Source organism: Prionailurus viverrinus, unplaced genomic scaffold (genome assembly GCF_022837055.1).
Source record: "Prionailurus viverrinus isolate Anna unplaced genomic scaffold, UM_Priviv_1.0 scaffold_73, whole genome shotgun sequence".
NCBI classification, from domain to species: Eukaryota; Metazoa; Chordata; class Mammalia; order Carnivora; family Felidae; genus Prionailurus; species Prionailurus viverrinus.
This window is the reverse complement of record NW_025927635.1, coordinates 63489-83370: the sequence shown is the minus strand read 5'-3', so window position 1 is coordinate 83370 and position 19882 is coordinate 63489. Positions and strand designations below refer to the sequence as shown.

General features: G+C 42.5%; 1 long non-coding RNA gene across 1 annotated transcript; it reads left to right on the top strand.

Annotated features, from left to right (window-relative positions):
- The first annotated feature begins 1806 nt into the window (after positions 1 to 1806).
- LOC125159867 (uncharacterized) lies at positions 1807 to 16427 on the top strand. The gene is made up of 8 exons (XR_007149950.1): positions 1807 to 1895; positions 2200 to 2293; positions 6734 to 8202; positions 11433 to 11561; positions 12157 to 12372; positions 14607 to 14683; positions 16166 to 16301; positions 16391 to 16427. It is a non-coding gene; the product is annotated as an uncharacterized LOC125159867 (long non-coding RNA).
- Positions 16428 to 19882: the final 3455 nt, after the last annotated feature.

The following is a 19882-nucleotide window of genomic DNA, read 5'->3' as shown; positions in this document are numbered from 1 at the left end:
GTAATTGCTTTTAAAGTAGGAAATTTAGTAGGAGTTTTTTTTTTGGGGGGATTTTTTTTTTGAGGATTCAAAAGATACTTGTGGATTTTCAAGTGCATGGCCATCAGAGCCCGTAACCCTTGCTCAAGCAGCCTAACATAAACAGTATGGACATGAAATGATTGAGGAACTTTATTTTATCAAGACTCTATTATTTCCATGTCAGTGGCTTTCCCTTGCCTCCGATGGTCATGTAAAGGATCTACTACTGAATCAAGGAGGGGCTATTTCTACTGTAGTCTGTGAACATTGTTCACTGAGTGGTATAGAGTGGAAGTCAGTTAAAAGGATTATAAGTGGAAAAAAGTACTGTTGGTTAGTGGCATTGGCAAAGTTGTTTGAAGTACTGAGGAGAGATTCTGGGCCTCAAGCTCCCCATTTGCTGCCACTTGTGGTAGAATAAAGAATAACTTCAGTATAATTTGTATGGGGACCACTTGTATTGGCATGCCACCTGCCTGAAGTATCACATTGTATTGGAACGCAAAATATAGCAACAGTAATCAATGCAGACATTTAGAGCTGACTATGTGCCACGTACCCTTCTAAGTTGTTCATGTGTTTTTTCCTATTGTAATCTTCCCAACATCCCAGTGAAGTAGATACTATTAGTATTTATTTTGAGATCACTTTTTTAAGGTTATTTGTTTTCAGAGGTACAGAGAGAGAGAGAGAGAAAGAGGTTATGGGGAAGGGCAAGTAGGGAGAGAGAGAAAGACGGGGGTGGGGGAGAGAGAGAGAGAGAGAGAGAGAGAGAGAGAATGAATCCCAAACAGGCTCCTCGCTGTCCACACAGAGCTCATTGTGGGGCTCAATCACATGACCCTGAAATCATGTCCTGAGCCGAAAGCAAGAGCCAGACACTGAGCCACCCAGGTGCCCCAGTAAGTGATGTTATTACCTTCATTTTACAGATGCAGAGACTGACACACGGAAGTTTTCGGTAGTGTACTCAAGGTTGTACAGCTCATAACCAGCAGAATTGGGAATTCAGACCCAGGCATTCTGGCTCCTACTAGGATACTGCTTCTCAGTCTGTTCCATGAAATATCTTGTTGTCACTGAAAACAGCATGTTCAGTTTTATCATCACGAGAATAACAATGTCATTCACCTATGTGAAAATTTAAAATCATAGTTGATGCGGTGCTTGTAATGTGAAAACCGAAATGTTTACCATAAGGCAATTTCCTAGATTTCCTCCATTTGACCAGTAGATACATTTGTACGGTTATCTGATCATATATAATTTAAAATCATTAAAAACGTTATGTTTTTGTAGTACAGTAAGGTTGGTAAACTATTCTGTAAGAGTATTGAAACATTTCATCTTTGTTGGCCATAGCCTCTGTTGTAGCAGCTCAACTCTGCTGTTATGACCTCAAAGTAGCCATCATCAGCATGTAGGGGAGAGTGTGACTGGGTCCAATAAGATTTTAGTTACAGGGGCACTTGGGCGGCTTAGTTGGTTGAGCGTCCTGTCTCTTAATTTCCACTCAGGTCATGAGACCGAGCCCCACATCAGGCTTCACCCTGAGCTTGGAGCCTGCTTACGATTTTCTCTGTCTCTCCCTCTGCCTCTCTTCCCCATTTGTGCATGTTCTCTCTCTCTCTCTCTCTCTCTCTCTCTCTCACTCTCACTCTCACTCTCACTCTCACTCTCTCAAGTCAAAAAAGAAAATAATTTAGTTACAGAAATAGGTGATGGTGTTCTATTAGATTGTCAGTAGTTAAAATTATTTTTTTTCTTTATTTTAGTTGCAAGAATCACAGGATCGACATGCAGAGGCCATAAGACATGCTGAGGAGATGAAAGATCATATGCAAAAGTAGAATTCTACCCTCAGAGAAAATAGCGTGAGTATTTATAGAGCAGATAAGCAGTGTAGTATGAGAAATGTATTAGTTATGCCAGTATATCATTGTTAAGTGGATACAAATTCCAGCTTTGAGCTAGTTTGAAATGCAGAATCGTGGCATCTTATCTCTCAATTTTGTACCTTATCCACAAAACACAAAGAGGAAAATGGCACAATTGCCAAATCTTCCTCTTGATAAAATTTTAAGAATTTATGTAATAATACCCTCATTTGTTCAGAAATTATATGGTATTTTTTTAAATTTATGTGTGACAATAAGTATCTTAAGATCTGCATTTTAGGCTAAAAGTTCAACATGCCAGATGGGAAGAAACCATTAAACAGCAAGTGGCCCAAATTCAAGATCTTCAGAGCAACTTGTTAAGGATAAGTTTGGTAAGTGGGTCTCTTAATGTCTGTCCTACTGAAAAGGAATCCTTATTTCACTAGTAGTAGTACATGAGAATGTTTTGGCTCATATGGAAAATCTCACTGATCTAAAGGTTAGGTTGAGGGGCGCCTGGGTGGCGCAGTCGGTTAAGCGTCCGACTTCAGCCAAGTCACGATCTCGCGGTCCGTGAGTTCGAGCCCCGCGTCAGGCTCTGGGCTGATGGCTCACAGCCTGGAGCCTGTTTCTGATTCTGTGTCTCCCTCTCTCTGCCCCTCCCCCGTTCATGCTCTGTCTCTCTCTGTCCCAAAAATAAATAAACGTTGAAAAAAAAATTAAAAAAAATAAAAATAAAAATGAAGATTAGGTTGATATTGTTCCTACTTGCTACTAGTGATGTAATTCTTCTATAGAGATGACGCTGGGACGCCTGGGTGGCGCAGTCGGTTAAGCGTCCGACTTCAGCCAGGTCACGATCTCGCGGTCTGGGAATTCGAGCCCCACGTCAGGCTCTGGGCTGATGGCTCAGAGCCTGGAGCCTGTTTCCGATTCTGTGTCTCCCTCTCTCTCTGCCCCTCCCCCGTTCATGCTCTGTCTCTCTCTGTCCCAAAAATAAATAAACGTTGAGAAAAAAATTAAAAAAAAAAAAAGAGATGAAGTTGATTGCATTCATAAAGGAATGATGTTTGTAGTGAGATTTTCATAAAACCATTGTGAGAGTCTAAGTAAAGCAACATTTTATATATACCACAGTGAGCGTTTGGTTTAGTCCACCTTTTGGCTATTGTTAATAATGCTGCTGTGAACATTGGCATACAGATGTGTGAGTCCCTGCTAATATTTTTCAGGGTGTTTCAAACTTGTGCAAACTTTGAGTGATCATTTGATCTTGAATTCTGACTTTCTTTTGTAATCTCATCCCTTTAGTGACAGTTTCGAACGGGTTATTTTAATGATGATTTGTTGTAGTTTGTAATTAGAAGTTTGCAATTTATTGTCTTTATCAAGAATGACTAGCAGGTCGTTATGCAAACGTCCTTCAAAGGAATGGAGTTTTCCCTTTGTTGGATTTGTAAAGGAAAAGAAATGCCAGTAAAATAGTAGAAATGTCTGCTCTGTCAGGGCCTTATCTAGTAACATAGTGCTCCTACCTTTGCAAGTTCAGGAACTCATTTTCTTTTTCCACTCACTTGAGTTAATCAGCCTTCCAGAGGTTTCACAATTCAATCTCAGAAAAGACTAATGTGCCGTTCAAGATTCTAATTTATTGATATGCAGTGAAACCCCAACTGTTTTCCAAGCAGAACGGTTAATGTCATCGCACTCTCAGCCTCCTTTGTAGGATTTACATTGTAAATCCTAAGTGGGTGCAATGAGGTAGATACACTGACCAACTCGTTTCTGTCCGTCACACAAGCTATATAATAATATACATGCAAGTTTCATTAGACAGCTATACCCGTCAGGGGAACTAGAACATCCTGTTGACTGGTCCTTTTTGTGGCTGAAGAGACACTGAAAATTATTTTCTTTTCTAGACCTCTTATAAATGAATCACATTGTATTAGGGTACTTTCACGCAAGTAACATGACACTCTGTTGATCAGTCTTCTGTGAATGAGAGTGCTAGGCGTTGTCCTGCTACTGTGTCCTAAAGAAATCTTTAAGGTCTCAAAGACTAAAATTTGTAAGAATATCTGAAACTGATGAAGCTTATTAAAGAATAAGGAGGGATTTTCTGTAGATCCCTATAGAAAGGAATTAGGGTTATGGCACGAAATTAGCTGCCACTTTAAGGTGTTCCCTGTGAATCAAAAACTTAAGATAGCTTCCAGCCAACTCAGTCCATAGCTCTGACTTCTCTAGAAGGTCCTTATCTCCTGAATCCCCAAACCAGAGGCTACCTGGGTGAAGATATTTGATGCACACAGTTTTGAGGTGAAGAATCTGGATTGGGAAGAAGAGGTAGCTCTAGCCAACTTAACCTTCCTAACAATATAGCCAAGTATGCGTCTGAAAGGAACTTCAGAAGACTTCCATAAGTTGAGATCTCTATGGACTAAGAAATTACTCAAAAGGAAACAAGGCAAACCAGTGATCACCCAGCCCTTGTGATAAGTATTGTGTTATAAATGAAAAGCGAGACAAAGTATGCTGGTCAGCATCCTAAGGGTAAGGGTGCCTCCTAAGACTCAATAAGAAAAACACACTCAAAGTAACACCGAAAAGAGCCCCAATAAAATGTACATGATTAGCTGTCTACAGAGGTAATCCATGTCAAGTAATGATTTTTGAGTGTGTGGTTGAGGATGTTGTCTATGAACACCTAGACGATAGAGCAAAAAGTCCACATGGCCTAGGTAAAGGGGTCAGAGCCGGAAATGTGAATTGGAGAATCTGGTTTTGAAGCCTTAAGAGCAATTCAAAAGACAGATAGCAAGGGGCAAGAACTCAATGCCAGGGGTTGCCGTCCTTTAGAAATAAGGTGGGGTTCGAAGAGCAGAGGGAGGGTATGGGCATTGTTACCCGCTGCTGCTAAGAAGTGAAGCAGGATAAAGACTTTAAAAAGTTAAAACAAAAAAAAGGTCCTTGATGACCCTCAAAATTTCTTAGTGGAATGATGGGAATGAAAGTTAGATTTTAGTGTAAAAGAAGGAAATAAGTGAAGAAAAGTTGAATCTGTGGATGAGACGATACATTAAAGAATGTTCGAGTCCACTGCAAGGGGAGAAGCAGGGTGATAGATGGACAAGGCTTCAAAACTTAAGCAAATGGTTAGTAGAAAAGGAGAAATTGCAGTCTTTCTTCCTTATGCAGCCAGAACTGGGATTTACACATTTATAGCATTTTACCAACTGCCAAGCTCTGGGGACAGCTCTTCTGATAGGCTTTTACCACAAAGCCTTAATCTCTTCATCAGAGTACCTGCTAAAGCAGTCTAACGTAAACAGTATGGATATGAAATGATTGAGGAACTTTAGTTTCGCAAGACTCGATTATTTCCATGTCAGTGGCTTTCCCTTGCCTCTGATGGTCATGTAAAGCATCTATTACTCAATCTAGGAGGTGCTATTTGTACTGTAGTCTGTGAGTATTGTCCACTGAGTAGTATAGAGAGGGAGTTAGTTAAAAGTAGTATAAGCGGGGAAAAAAAAGTACTGTTTGCTAGGGGCGCCTGGGTGGCTTGGTCGGTTAAGCGTCCGACTTCGGCTCAGGTCATGATCTCACCGTCCATGAGTTCGAGCCCCGCGTCGGGCTCTGTGCTGACCGCTCGGAGCCTGCAGCCTGTTTCAGATTCTGTGTCTCCCTCTCTCTTTGCCCCTCCACTGTTCATGCTCTGTCTCTCTCTGTCTCAAAAATAAATAAACGTTAAAAAAAAAAAGTACTGTTTGCTAGTGGCATTGGCAAAAGTTGTGTGAAGTACTGAGGAGAGATTCTGGGCCTCATGCTCCCCGTTTGCTGCCACTTGGCGGTGGTATGAAGAATAACTTCAGTATAATTTGTATAGGGGACCACTTGTATTGGCATGCCACCTGCCTAAACTATCACATTGTATTGGAACGCCAAATACAGCAACAGTAATCAGGCTAAATGCATACACTTAGAGCTGACTATGTGCCACGTACCCTTCTAAGTTGTTCATGTATTATTTCCTAATTTTATGTTCCCAATATCCCAGTGCGGTAGATACTATTATTATTTATTTTGAGATCACTTTTATAAGGTTATTTGTTTTCAGAGAGAGAGCGAGAGAGAGGGAAATTGTGGGGAAGGGCAGGTAGGGAGAGAGAGAAAGAGGGTAGAGACAGAGTGGGAGGGAGGGAGGGAGGGAGGGTGGGAGGGAGGGGAGAGAGAGAGAGAGAGAGAGAGAAAGAAAGAGAGAATGAGAATCCCAAGCAGGCTCCTCGCTGTCCACACAGAGCTCGCTGTGGGGCTCAGTCACGTGACCCTGAGATCACGTCCTGAGCCAAAGTCAAAAGCCAGACACTGAAGCGACTGAGCCACCCAGGTGCCCCAGTAGGTGCTATTATTACCTTCATTTTACAGATGCAGAGACTGAGACACGGAAGTTTTAGGTAGTGTGCTCAAGGTTATACAGCTCATAATGAGCAGAAGTGGGAATTCACACCCAGGCATTCTGGCTCCTACCTAGGTTACTGCTTCTCAAACTGTTCCATGAAATATCTTGTTGTCACTGAAAACAGCATGTTCAGTTTTATAATCACGAGAATAACAGTGTCATTCACATGTGTGTATATGTAAAATCATAGTTGATGTGGTGCTTGGAATATGAAAATAGAAATGTTTACCCTAAGGGAATTTCCTATATTTCCTCCATTTGACAAGTAAATACATTTGTATGTTTATCAGATCATATATCATATAAAAACATTAAAATTTGGTATTCCAGAGTTTTCTCCTCCTCTTCTCCCTACACCCTCTCTCAGGCTACCTTCATCAGAGAAACCAGAATCTGAAAGCAGAACACTCAATTGACATGGCCCCCACCAGAGGGCACCTGAGCCAGTTTCCAGGGTGCTCTCTATACAGCAATTGGATACCCCTAAACATCTTCCTTGGAATCACTTATGAGCACAAGGATTTTCCAGGAAAACCTTAGTGAAGACTCTGCGACTCGGAAGAACTAAATCGATGTCTAAATTCAATCCAACCTCAGGTCACCAGGCAATAGTGTTTAGTATATTCTGGAACTTAATGCACTGACTCGAAAACTCATTTGAAGGAACAGCCAGGGATTTTCAAGTGCTTAGCCAATTTAGGCTTTTCTAGTGCTCAGAATACTTTCAAGATCAAGGAACAAGACATCGTGTTACTGGTACACCAGACAAAGCAGAACTGAGTTTGCAGTTAGAGCCAAAGGAACACACAGGTTTCTGCAGAATTACGATGGGACTTCAAAGCAGGGGCAAGGTTAGGATTATTTTAGAAATGGTGTCAGATAACTCTCTGAGTTAAAATGAGTGTCCATTGGAAACTAATGCAATGCTGTTACGCTACCTGGAATGAAACTAAAAAAGTTAAACAATGAAATGGGTATCCAGTGTGTGCATCAAGGATTTAAATGCAAGACAATGCAATTACAAAATTAAAGAATTAGTGAATTAAAAAAAACAGTGTTAAGTGGCAAAGTCAAAGAGTGACAGAAACTCGGAAGCAATGGACAAAAAGAGCCTGATTCAACAACAACAACAATTTTTTTTTAATTACACCAATGCTTAAAAGCTTACAAATCACTGCAAACCCACTTGTAGGGATCTAGGCCAAGGAGAGGATGATGAAGGAGCCTAGATTTGGATCCAAGGATAGTCACGGTGGTTACAATGTAGTTTTATTGGGAGCCGTGGGGAACTGGTTAAAATATTAAGTGGTAAGGGCCAAAGTTTCTGGAGCTCCATGTGCACTTCGTTGGGTGAAGTCACTGGCAGGTTAATCGGGGGATGGTTGGTGGGGGGAGGTTGGGCGGGGCAGGAGAGCAGGCAGAACCACCCACGCCCATCCCCCTGAGACTCAGAGCACCTTTGAAAGCGCCAGGTGCACTACTAGGTAGGCCTCATGTGGGCCTGGATGGAGGCGGTGCCTGAAGGGGCTGGGCCAGCAGGGTTGAACTAGAAATGAGGGTGGGGGCTGGTCGGGGCCAGCCTTGCTGACTGTGGGAGCGTCCCGCGAGGAGGCCAGGCTAGTCCTACTGCCCCTCGGTGACGGCGGTGAGGTACAGGTACAGGGCCAGTCCCGGGAAAGGCTGGCCCTTTCAGAGAGGAGCTTTGCCCCTCTGACCCCGCGGACGTCAGTGCTCAGGCGCTGCGGGGCTGGAAGAGGAACCCTAGGCTACAGGGCATGAAAGAAGGCAACTAAAACCCCACAGATCAGACTAATGCTTCAGGAGGCAGGAACGAAGGTGAGTTGTGTCAGCGGAGTCGGGTGGGTGACCCGTTCGGGTGGCGGTAGCCCTGGGTGTATGTGCCTGTGGGTGTGGGGTGTGTGTGTGTGTGTGTGTGTGTGTGTGCGCGTGCGTGCTCGCAGGCGCACCATGGGGATAGGCGGTAGGTGTGAACTCCATGCACACCGGACTCCTACAAGCAAGCAGGGTAACCCACAGTGACCTGTGACTTGGTGTGGGGGGAAAGAATCCTAGTCAATAATTTTCTGCACATCTCCAAGAATGTCTTACCAGGTTCCCTGTTACCACAGGATCCTCCTCTGACAACTTGGCAGTTAGCGGTGTTTGGGGCGTGATTGGAAAACACGTGTAGTTAGCAACCTGAAGCCTTCTTCAAAGTCCTGGTTTGTAAGAGGTGACCAGACAACTACCTAGAGAAGTCGAACATAACTGTGCCCCCTTCCAGGGTCTGTCCCCTTCTGGGCAGCAATGTCAGGTCGGGCCAGGACCCGAGCCCGAGGCCGCGGGCAAGGTCGGGCGCCCTCTCCACGCGCCCCGCTGCAGGGAGCCGCCGCACCTCCCCCGCCTGGAGCCTCCACAGCCTGTTCAGTCTCCTTGGTGCAAAAGATGCTTTATCTTCTTCTCCTACTACTTCCTTCTCATGCGTTTTCTCATCTGCGAATAGACTTCCCTTCCACCCGAGTGGATGGAAAGGTTTCTAAAGAGCTTGGCCGTAGCCAATGACCCCTCTTGGAAAGTGACTTCAAAACAGGCAGCTAACACCCCACAGACATCTCTGAGCTCCTGATTCTCCCTCCCAGACTTGTCGTTTGAAGAAGCTCCATTCTTCCATGTGCTCAGGCGAAAGTCTTTGCATCCGCCCTAGATTCCTGTCGCGAGCCCAAACTTTTCCTGCACACCAGCATCCAGGAAACACTGTCGTCTCCCAATTTTCCAAAAGGTATCTGGCATCTGACAATGTGTCACCACCTCTGTTCCTACCCTCTGGCCCAAGCCACCAGCATCCCTTGCTGCACCTGGCAAGTGGTCTCCAAACTAGTCTTGCTTCCACCCTGGGTTTCCTTCTGCCTGTTTCCCAGCACACAGAACCATATAAATCGGTCCATGCAGTTCCTCTGCCCGACATCCTGTAAAGGTTCCCATTTTCCCAGTCAGAGGCGCATTCTTTGAGATGGCTTCCCTCCTGGGGTGCACCGGTGGCTCATTCCATTAAGCCCTGACTTCAGCTCAAGTCACGATCTCACGGTTTGTAGGTTTGAGCCCCAAGTGTGACGGTGCAGAGCCCGCTTTGGATCCTCTGTCTTTCTCTCTCTCTCTCTCTCTCTCTCTCTCCCCCTCTCCCTCCCCCTCTCCCTCTCCCTCCCCCTCTCCCTCTCCCCCTCCCCTGCTTGTTCTCTCTCCCTCCCTCCCTCTCTCTCTCTCTCTCAGAAATAAACATTGAAAAAAATGGCCTCTCTCCCACTACCTTTCTGACCTAAGCTTCTCTACCTCGTGCTCACCTTGCAGCAGTCACATCGGCCACCTTGTTCTTTCTTGCACGTTTCTACATTAGAAGATTTGCTCTTTCCTCTACCTGTGGCTCGTATAACCTTGTAACTCAGTCTCCTCTTTCCGGTCTTTGATTCAGCGGCAACTTCTCCCTGAGGGTCTGCTTTGTCCCCCATGAATTCAACAAGCCCCCTCACATCCCACCTTCTGGTAATACCCAGTTTTCTGTACTTTGCTTGGTTCTACATTCATATGTCTGTTTGCCATTTACATGTCTCTTTGGAGAGATGCCGATTCAGGTCCTTTCCCCATTAACAAAAAATGGGTTATTAGGTTTTTTGGCTATTGAGTAACAGGAGTTCCTTATATTTTTTTAATTAACCCCTTATACATGGTTTGCAAATACTTTCTCCCATTCCGTAAGTTGCCTTTCATTCTGTTGATTGATTCATTTGCTGTGCAGAAAGTTTTTAGGTTGAATTCCCACTTGTCTATTTTGCTCCTGTTTCCTCTGCTTTTGGTATCCTCTGTTGTAGATACTTTTATAATAAACTGAGACAAAATCCAGACCCCTAAGACGACATGATAAACATGAATATACAATATTAAGAAACCTATTTTTACATCTCAGGGGTTTTTAATATTTTATGTAAGTACACCGTATGTAGCAAGTACTAGTGAATGATGCTTGGTGTTTTCTTTCACTGAAGTTTGAATATGATAAATTTGATTGCTGGGTGTGTCAGGAATTAGTTGAGAGTTTGATAAAAATCATTTAAAAACTTATGTGTAAAATGAAATGATTTTCTATTATGGAAATTCAGACTGTGTTTGTTTAAGAGCATCATAAGCTAGGGATAATAGCTTCCAGAAGTAACATTTTGAAGAAAACCAGTTCGTGCAACCCAAGGCATGGACTGTATTACCCATTTACGGAGGTTTCTTTCATAATCTGTGAAAGGTTGCCTTGCACTGTGCTCAAATAGTCACCTTGTAAAATAGTTCAATTAGATGAATATTACAGTGTGATAAAAATAACATGAGAGCCTTTCCCAGTTGCTGTTAAAAAAAATCGATCAGTTGTTTTAAAAAAAAAATCATGAAACTGGCTTTTGATAATTTTTTTTTCAGTTTGTTGATGTAGAGAGACCGAGAGAGCAAGAGCAGGGGAGGGGCAGAGAGAGAATCCCAAGCAGACTCCATGCTGTCAGCACAGAGCTCTGATGCAGGGCTCGAATTCAGGAACTGTGAAATAATGATCTGAGCTGCAACCAAGAGTCCTCAGCTTCATCCACTGAGGCCACTCAAACACCTCTCATGCATTTTTTTTTGAAAGGACTGTTTATTTAGTCAGCATTTTCTGATGCCCACTAGAGGGCACTCTGGTACCAGGTGATTAGCCTATAAAGAAAGTAGAGAAAGGACAAAGTTTCTGATTAGAAGAAGCTTGCCCTCTGAACAAATACCGGATGAAAGGAGGCAAACACCATAGCAGCAATGAATGTGGTGCTCGGGTAGCCGCTGACACGGAATGGGGTCTTGTTGAGAAAGGCTTCTGGGTAACATTCACCTTCTCTGGTGTTCCATTACCGAACTACTGTTGTTTGGATCCTTTGACAACCCTCTTTTCTACCTCCAACCACCTCAACTTAAGTTGTACTTAACATTGTCCTTTGTTTACGTTTCCATTTGTTTTTTATCCTATAAAATTCATGGTTTTTGCATTTGTTTCTGTGCAGAGGAACTTCAGCGGGGGGCTGGATTGCAGGCACTGTCGCTGAAGGGGAAAAGGGTTCTTGGAGCCATTTTTCAAGACCAGGTGGTGAATACCCGACAGTACTTGGAACATGTGAAAGACTCCACAACAGGTGTGGTGGCCTTTAACAACCTAGCGTTAGGGAATTGTTCGTGTTGATCTTGTTCTGAGGTTCCTTTGTGTTTGAGAATCTTAGAGCTTCACCCCATCACTGTGAGTAGAGGTACCTTCCCACCCTCTCATGTTGTAATAACCTCCACCTTTGCAGAAATAGAGACCTATTTTAGGGACCTGGATGTACTTGCCAGTTTTCTTTTCCTTTTATAGCAACTAAAATCAAATGACCCAGTTCTTTGGTTGTGCTGAGCCTTTTTTTTTTTTTTTGAATGCTAAACACTATTACAAACAGTGGCTCCCCACTCACCCTCCCCTTTTGGAAGCTTTGTGTTACAAGAGGTTTTCTTTTGATCTCTTGTTGCTGTTAATTTAATATTTTAATCTCCTGTTTTAACTCTAAATGTATGTTTGTGTGAGGATTCCTCTAAAAGGCCGGTACATAGTCTGGGCATCAGGTGTGTATAAGTGTACGTTACTTGTTCATGTCTTGGTTTGACCTACCTTAAGCTCTCAAGATTGTGGTGTCTCCATTGTTTTGGGAGCGATTGGTCAACTTGTTTCATTATTGACATGTGCCTCGGTTTTTGCAGGAATGCAAGGTAGAGTGGTGAAGCTATTCACCAACCATTTCCGAGTGACCTCTCGCCCTCAACTCCTCACGTATAAGTACAACATTGATTACATGCCAGAGGTTGAAGATGGAAAAGTTCGTACAGATTTGCTCTGCCAGCATAAACATGTAATTGGAGAGTGTCCCACATTAGATGGGAACTCTTTATTACTGCCTCATAAACTACAAAAGCAGGGTAAGTAATGTGATTGGACATTTTCTTTAAGTTTATTGACTTATTTTGAGAGAGAGAAAGCACATGTAGGGGAGGAGCAGAGAGCAAGGGCGAGAGAATCCCAAGCAGGCTCTGCACTGATTGTGCAGGGCCACAGGGCTTGAACCCACAAACCACAAGATCATGACCTGTGCTGAAGTCAAGAGTTGGGCACTTAACCAACTGAGCCATGCAGGCACTCCTGTTAGTGGACATTTTCTTGACCTTTGTTCTTTCTTTCTCTCACATTCTCCCTGTATTATAGCAAATATACCTTTTTCATACAATGGTTCATGGACACCTCTCGATCTCTTGCCCATAGGATTTGTAACAAAACCCACATGCCGTGTTTGGCTATCACTGATGTTCCCTCATGCCTCATTTTTGTGGTTAAAATGAATTTAAGAACAAAATATATATTTTTTACCTTTCCAATGGCAAATAGGGCTCAAATGCTAACGAAGTATTGAAAAAGTTTTTATTTCTTGTTCCAAATCTTCACACACACACACACGCATACACACACAGAACTGGAAGGACTTAATATTCCATTTCTTTTCCTTAATTTAATATTTTTGAGAGTGAGCAATTGGGGGAGGGGCAGAGAGAAAGAATCTTAAGCAGGTTTGACACAGCACAGAGCCTGAAGTGGGGCTCAAACCCCTGAACCGTGAGATCATAACCTGAGCTGAAATCAAGAGTCAGAGGCTTAACTGACTGAGCCACCCAGCCGACCCTCTTCAATAAACTTTAAAAACTATTTTTTTAAACGTTTATTTTTGAGAGAGAGAGAGAGAGAGAGAGAGAGAGAGAGAGAGGGAGGCAGAGTGTGAGCAGGGGAGGGGCAGAGAGAGAGGGAGACACAGAATCTGAAGCTGGCGCCAGGCTCTGAGCTGTCAGCACAAAGCCCGATATAGGGCTAGAGCCCATAAAATGTGAGATCATGATCGGAGCTGAAGTCAGACATTTCACCGACTGAGCCACCCAGACACCCCATTTCAATAAACTCCTGTATTTAGTTAGCAAGTGCATAATTTACAGGAGCTTAAGTTAAAAAAAAATCATTGTAAATATTCAACTCGGACCCTCATTTGGGTCTCCTAAATCGTATATTCTACCTGCCTGTGTCTCTGGGGGTTAAGATTGCTCCTGCCAGACACCCAAGTGACCTGTTGATTTGTGGTCCAGTAATGAGCGTCCTCTCCTTGGAAGGAGCACTAGACCTTTTTGTTGTTTCTTTACCTCAGAAAACAGAACTGGTCAGCCGGTGGGGCAACAAGATTGTGAAGGTCATCACTGAATTCTTCAGTGACTCAAACCCACCTCACTGGACTGCTTACGTTATTACAACACTCTCTCTAGCAAGTGTGTTTGTGAGATTTCATTTGCTTGAGATTTGGTTGTATGTTAGTGTGTCAGTGGCACTGTACATAGCTGTTTGGTCCTAGAATTTGTGTTCTCGAGGTCTCCTCATGTTCTGGGAGGGCAAGCGATCTTTGAGATGCATCGGCACTTGAACCTCACCTAGATGTGCTTGAGTTCTGTGGCTTATTGTTGACATTGTTCTTCCTGCCTACCCCCACATCCCATGCCTGCTCCCTGTCGAGGGAGGGGCAGATGTCAACTGTGCACAGCGATGCCTCTTTCTCCTGGAGTAAATGTGCATTTGTTTTCTTTTCTTAATGTTGTTTTTATTTTTGTAAGAGAGAGAGAAAGAGCACAAGCAGGGGAGGGGCAGAGACAGGGAGACACAAAATCTGAAGCAGGATCCAGGCTCCGAGCTGTCAGCACAGAGCCCAGTGCGGGGCTTGAGCCCTCAGTGCAAGATCATGCCCTGAGCCAAAGTCTGGCACAGGCACCCCTACATTTGTTTGGTGGTCTACACTTACGGTGATGCACAAATAGTGAAAACGAAAATTAGAGGCACGTAGTCTGCAAAAGAGGTTTCAGTTCATTTCTGGGGATGAAGGACCTTCTGATGACCTTCCCATGACCCTTTGTTGTAGATTATGTAAAGGAGGGAAAAATGGAGGTTCAAGGGGCCTTAATATCTACCTTACAATGTCATTTCCTTGTTGTATCAGGCACTTCCTGTTAATCGTTTGTAAAACAAAGTCACTGATCGATTTCTTTGCCCCAGTGTATCTCCGTGTTTGTTAGTAAATCTTAATAATATTCACTGCGGTTGGCACGAAATCCATTCTTCCAATTTCTAGAATTTTGAAGATGATGGATTTGAAGCAAGTTGGTCGCAACTATTACAACGAGAATGAGGCCACGGAGTTCCTCAATCGTAAGTACACAGTGGAAAGCCTCACATTCTACAGACCTGACCATAGAAGCATTTGAGAAAGTGACTCTCATTTGAAGCAGTAGGATTTATAAGTGATGGTCTTTTCAGTGGTACCCACTGGCCATGAACGATTCAGTTAGAATTTCATGTAAATTTGAAACGAAGTGAAAAGATTCACTCTTACAGTCCTAGAATGATAAGCATAAACCTTGAGGTATTCGGTAGTTATATAAACCTCATAAGAAGTCTAAATCTTCTCAAATTTGGATAATAAATTTTTCTTACTTTCAATCATAGTAATTATAGCTACATGTATGTATGTATGTATGTATGTATATATATTGTGTATATGTTTATACTTTATACACCTATATCCTATATATTCTCACATACATACATACATACGCATGTGTGTGGCTATAGGTGTGTGAGCCTGTGGGTGGTAACAATATGGTTTAACAAAGAGAGTGTAAGAGTTATAACTAGCCCATCAGGTAAATCTCTATTGGAAAGGTCCTTCAAAAGATCAGTTCTTACTAGAAATAAGAAATTGAAACTGCTTGACTCCTAAGCACCAATTTTAGACCCCAAGTTCCAACCCTGGGACGCTTGCTTCCTTGTTCAGAGCTTGGACTTTGACCCTTACATCTAATGTCTTCTGTTTGCAGGCTGGTAATCTGGCCTGGATATAGTGCTTCTATTCTTGAGTATGAAACCAGCATTACCCTCTGTGCTGATGTGAACCACAAACTGCTCCGAATGCAAACTGCTTGATCTAATAATGCATGTTGATAACAAATCCCAAAGGAAAGATGCTATGGAAATTTTAAAGAATTAGTTGGATCAATTGTTTTTACATCTGTGTTCATTAACTTTTTTAATGTTTATTATTTTTTTGAGAGAAGCAGAGAGAGTGTGGGGGAGGGGCAGAGAGAGAGACAGAGACAGAGACAGAGAGGGAGACACAGAATCTGAAGCAGGCTCCAGGCTCTGCACTGTCAGCACAGAGTCTGATGTGGGGCTCGAACCCACGAACCATGAGATCATGACCTGAGCTGAAGTCGGACACTTGACCAACTGCGCCACACAGGTGTCCTGTGAGTCTGCTTTTTACAAACCTATCCAATCTCTTTGAGAACCTTTTCCCCCCATAAGAGATGGTCCTACAGTTTTCGAATCAATAAACATAAAGGTCAGAGGCAGAAATAGCATGGGAATGGTGAGAATCCATCCACGCTTTCCTCATCTGGCTCTACAGCATGAGAGAGATAAGATTCAGTTGTAGATTTTGCTGCTCTTGTGATTCCTGATGTTGATCCATTCACCTGCTCTGAACCCGCTCTCACATGTAACAGAATATGCTCCTTCCAAATTTCATTTCTCTTCCTTTGTTTCTAACTATTTTTAAAAATCAGGGCTTAATTATCATCCATTCGCAAATGTCCACTTGACGGAAGTGTTTTACTTTTAATCTTCTTCTAGACCAGACATTTTAAGCTGAAGAGCGTGGATGTAAAGCTGCTTGGCCAGCATCATCTTAGGAGTCCTCGACTTTATTCTTGCTTCCCAATTTCAAAATTTACGACAAAGCTCTCGGAATCAGGACAGTGGGATACTGGTATGACGATAGACCTAAAAATCAATGGAATAGAATTGGGAATTCTGGAGTTAACCCTCACATTTATAGTCCATTGATTTTTTTTTCAGCAAGAGTTTCAAGACTGCTTTCTTGGGGAAGGAATACTCGTTTCCTCAAATATTGCTGGGACCACTGGATATCCACCTGGCCATTCCTCACAGAAGATACAAAATTAACTCCAATTTATCCCCCAAATTAACTAAAAATAGACCTAAAGGTAAGCGTTAAAACTCTATAAAATTCCTAGAAGGAAATCTAGGAGTAAATTTTCTTGACTTTGGCTTAGAGAAAACCTTATAAAATAAAATGCCAACAGAGAAGGGATGACAGAAGGAAAACATAAATTGGACTTCACCAAATTGAAAACTTTCTTTCTTTGAAGTAAAAAAAAAAGGGGGGGGGGCGCCTGGGTGGCTCAGTCGGTTAAGCGTCCGACTCAACTCAGGTCACGATGTCGCAGTCCGCGTCGGGCTCTGGGCTGATGGCTAGGAGCCTGGAGCCTGCTTCAGATTCTGTGTCTTCCTCTCTCTCTGCCCCTCCCCTGTTCATGCTCTGTCTCTCTCTGTCTCAACAATAAATAAACGTTACAAAAAATTTAAAGTTAAGAAAAAGAAAGAACAAAAAAAAGGAACAGAATGAGAGAACGTTTGAAATCACATATCTCCGGAACAACTTGCTTCTCCATATGTAAGAAATGTTTACAAGTCAATAATGAAAAGAGAACCTAACTTTCACTTATTTCTTTAACCCAACTTTCAAAAAATGGGCAAAGGATCTGAATAGACAGGCTTCCAAAGAAAATATACAAATGGCCAATAATCACATGAAAAGATACTCAATATTATTGGCCATCAGGGAAATGCAAAGTCAAACCACAGTGAAATACCCCTTCATAGTATGATGGCTAAATTTGAAAAGGCAGAGATTAAGTGTTAGCAAGGATGTGAAAAAGTTGGAACCACCCGTCAAATACTGCTGGTAGAAGTAAAAATGGTGTGGTCTCTTTGGAAAACAGGATGGCCCTTCTCAATATGCTAAATATAGTGTCACCATATGAGTCAGCAATTTATTCCTAGTTTTATACCCAAGAGAAATGAACACCAATGCCTACCAGAATTGATACATGAATGTCCATGATCTCATTTTTCGTAATAGCTCAAAGGTGTTAACAACTCAAATGTTCATCAGCTGACAAAGGGAAATAAAAATGTATATGCATAAAATAGTGTGTCATTTGGCAACAAAAAGGAATGAAATACCAATCATGCTACAGCATAGATAAACCTTGAAAAGTAGTACACGAAGTGGAAGAAGGCTTTCAGGAAAGGTCACATACTGTATCATTCAATTCATGTGAAATAGGGTGGGTAGGCAAATGTATAGGATTTACAACTCTGTGAATATATTGAAACCATTGGATTGTAGCCTTACATAGGTGAATTATATGTCATATGAATTTACTAAAGTGGATATATCCTGAAATTTCTTGTAGGATTTAAAGCTTCTCACTTCTTACATGATCCCATGCCATAAATATGTTGGGAATAATACTAGGTGTTGTGACCATTCCACAGGTATAACAATAGAACCTATCGAGTGGATACTATTAATTGGGAGGAGACTCCCAGAAGTACGTTTAAGAAATCAGGTGGTGAGGAAATCACCTTTGTAGACTACCAGAAGGAGGTAGGAAATCTCCTGTCTTTCAATGTATTTAAATCTCATTTTGTTCTTATTATGTAGTCAAATATACGTCTCATAAAAATACATGTGCAATATAGAGTCCTGTATGTTAGATTCTAATAATATAACGTCATCTATTAACCTATAACATATATATAATCTATTATAAAATTTCTCCGTAGTGGTAGTGTAACTTGACAGATCTATTATCCATGCATTCGAGTGCCTCATATATAGGGTAATGTCACATGATTAGAATGGCTCCAATATGGCCTCTCCCGTGGGCCTAAGAGGAGGCTATGGTAGTTTGAAACATGTTGATGGAACATTGGGTAGAAAATATGGCAAGACTTCATATGTGAACACTTTCCTTATATAGAAGTTTGAGCCCTATAGAATTTGGTTTGAAAAGAAGAAACAAATGACTAATTACCACCTGGAACCATGCCAGCTGTGTGTGGAATCGCAGAACTCATGGATTCCTCAATCTCTGTTCAGAAAAACCTAAGTAAACTTAGCTTGGTGCACAAAGATACGCTAGTTGACGAGATTAGTTTTCTAGCTTTGGCAGATGAGAGAAAGGAATTACAGATATCTGTAGCAAATGGAAAGAACTTATAAATATTTTTTTAAAAAACAGCTTGTATTTTTATACTGGAATCCAAACCATGGCTACTTGGAACCACTAAGGCTACACAGCCTTCTGGCATCCCTTCAAGGGGATGGTGCTATTACATTATCCTCACTTGTGCTTCATACTTAGTTCTTGTTCATTCAGTCCAAAAAAGCACTTAATGAGTGCCCATTACACATCTTGGGTATACATTGGTAAGACTACTGAGTTGTCTGTTCTTAAGGAACTTGCATCCTTACAGCAGGAAGAGATACGGCAGACAAGACTGTTCTAAGGGTTATGAGGGATATATCCAGATAATGAACACTGAGAGGTATTATGGACGGTGTCTGGTGGTTCAGGGTAGGTGGTCATGGAAAGCTCTGAGAAGCTGGTATGTGAAGGTCTGAAAGGAGCAAGCTGTGTGCAAATGAGGGAGAAGAGAAAAGACCCCACTTTCCAGATGGGCGAGATGTATCCAGATCCCAAACAAGGCTAGATTATTCTGTGAAGAAGTGCACATGGTTGCGGGGAGGACATCCTTGGGTTGTAGGGTATGAAATCAGAGGATGAAGTGGGGGCCACGTTGTATAAAGTTCTGTCCACTGAGACAAATGAGATATTGTCAGATGTTATACAGATGGATGAAGTGATACGTTTTATTTTACAGATATGTGTCTAATTACAAGGAACGGGCTGTATGTGGGTAAAAAGGGAGGCAGAGACATCAGTGAGGAGGTGGCTAAGTCACTTTAGGTCAATGATAATGGTGACCAGGATTAGGGTGGGAGAGGTAGGAAGTGAGTGGATGCCCAGAGTTATTTACTACAATGGGGGAGTCGGTGTGAGAAGATTAGGGACTTTGGGGTTGACTTAGGCTCTGATGGAGGTGGTAGATGGAGATACCAGGCTGATATTTGCTTGTTCATTCTCCAAATTGACCTCAAATGTCCTTGACTGAGAAGAACCGTGCTGGGTATCCAGAGTACATCCGCCCCACCCCCACACCAACCTGCAACCTCAGGCCTCTGTGGGGTCCCCCTGTTCTGTTGTGCTCTTGCATTTCATAGCGTCTATCCCAATTCGGAATTCTGTATTTGAGTGGTTATTTTATGAATCTCTCCCCTCTCTGTAGACAGAGTTCTACCAGGGCATGACAATGTTGGTTTTGCTCCTTGTAAATACCTCTTCTGTCTGATACCATGACTAGCACATAGAAGTTCAAATATATATAGGTTGTAGTAAATTCACACATGCTGGCATC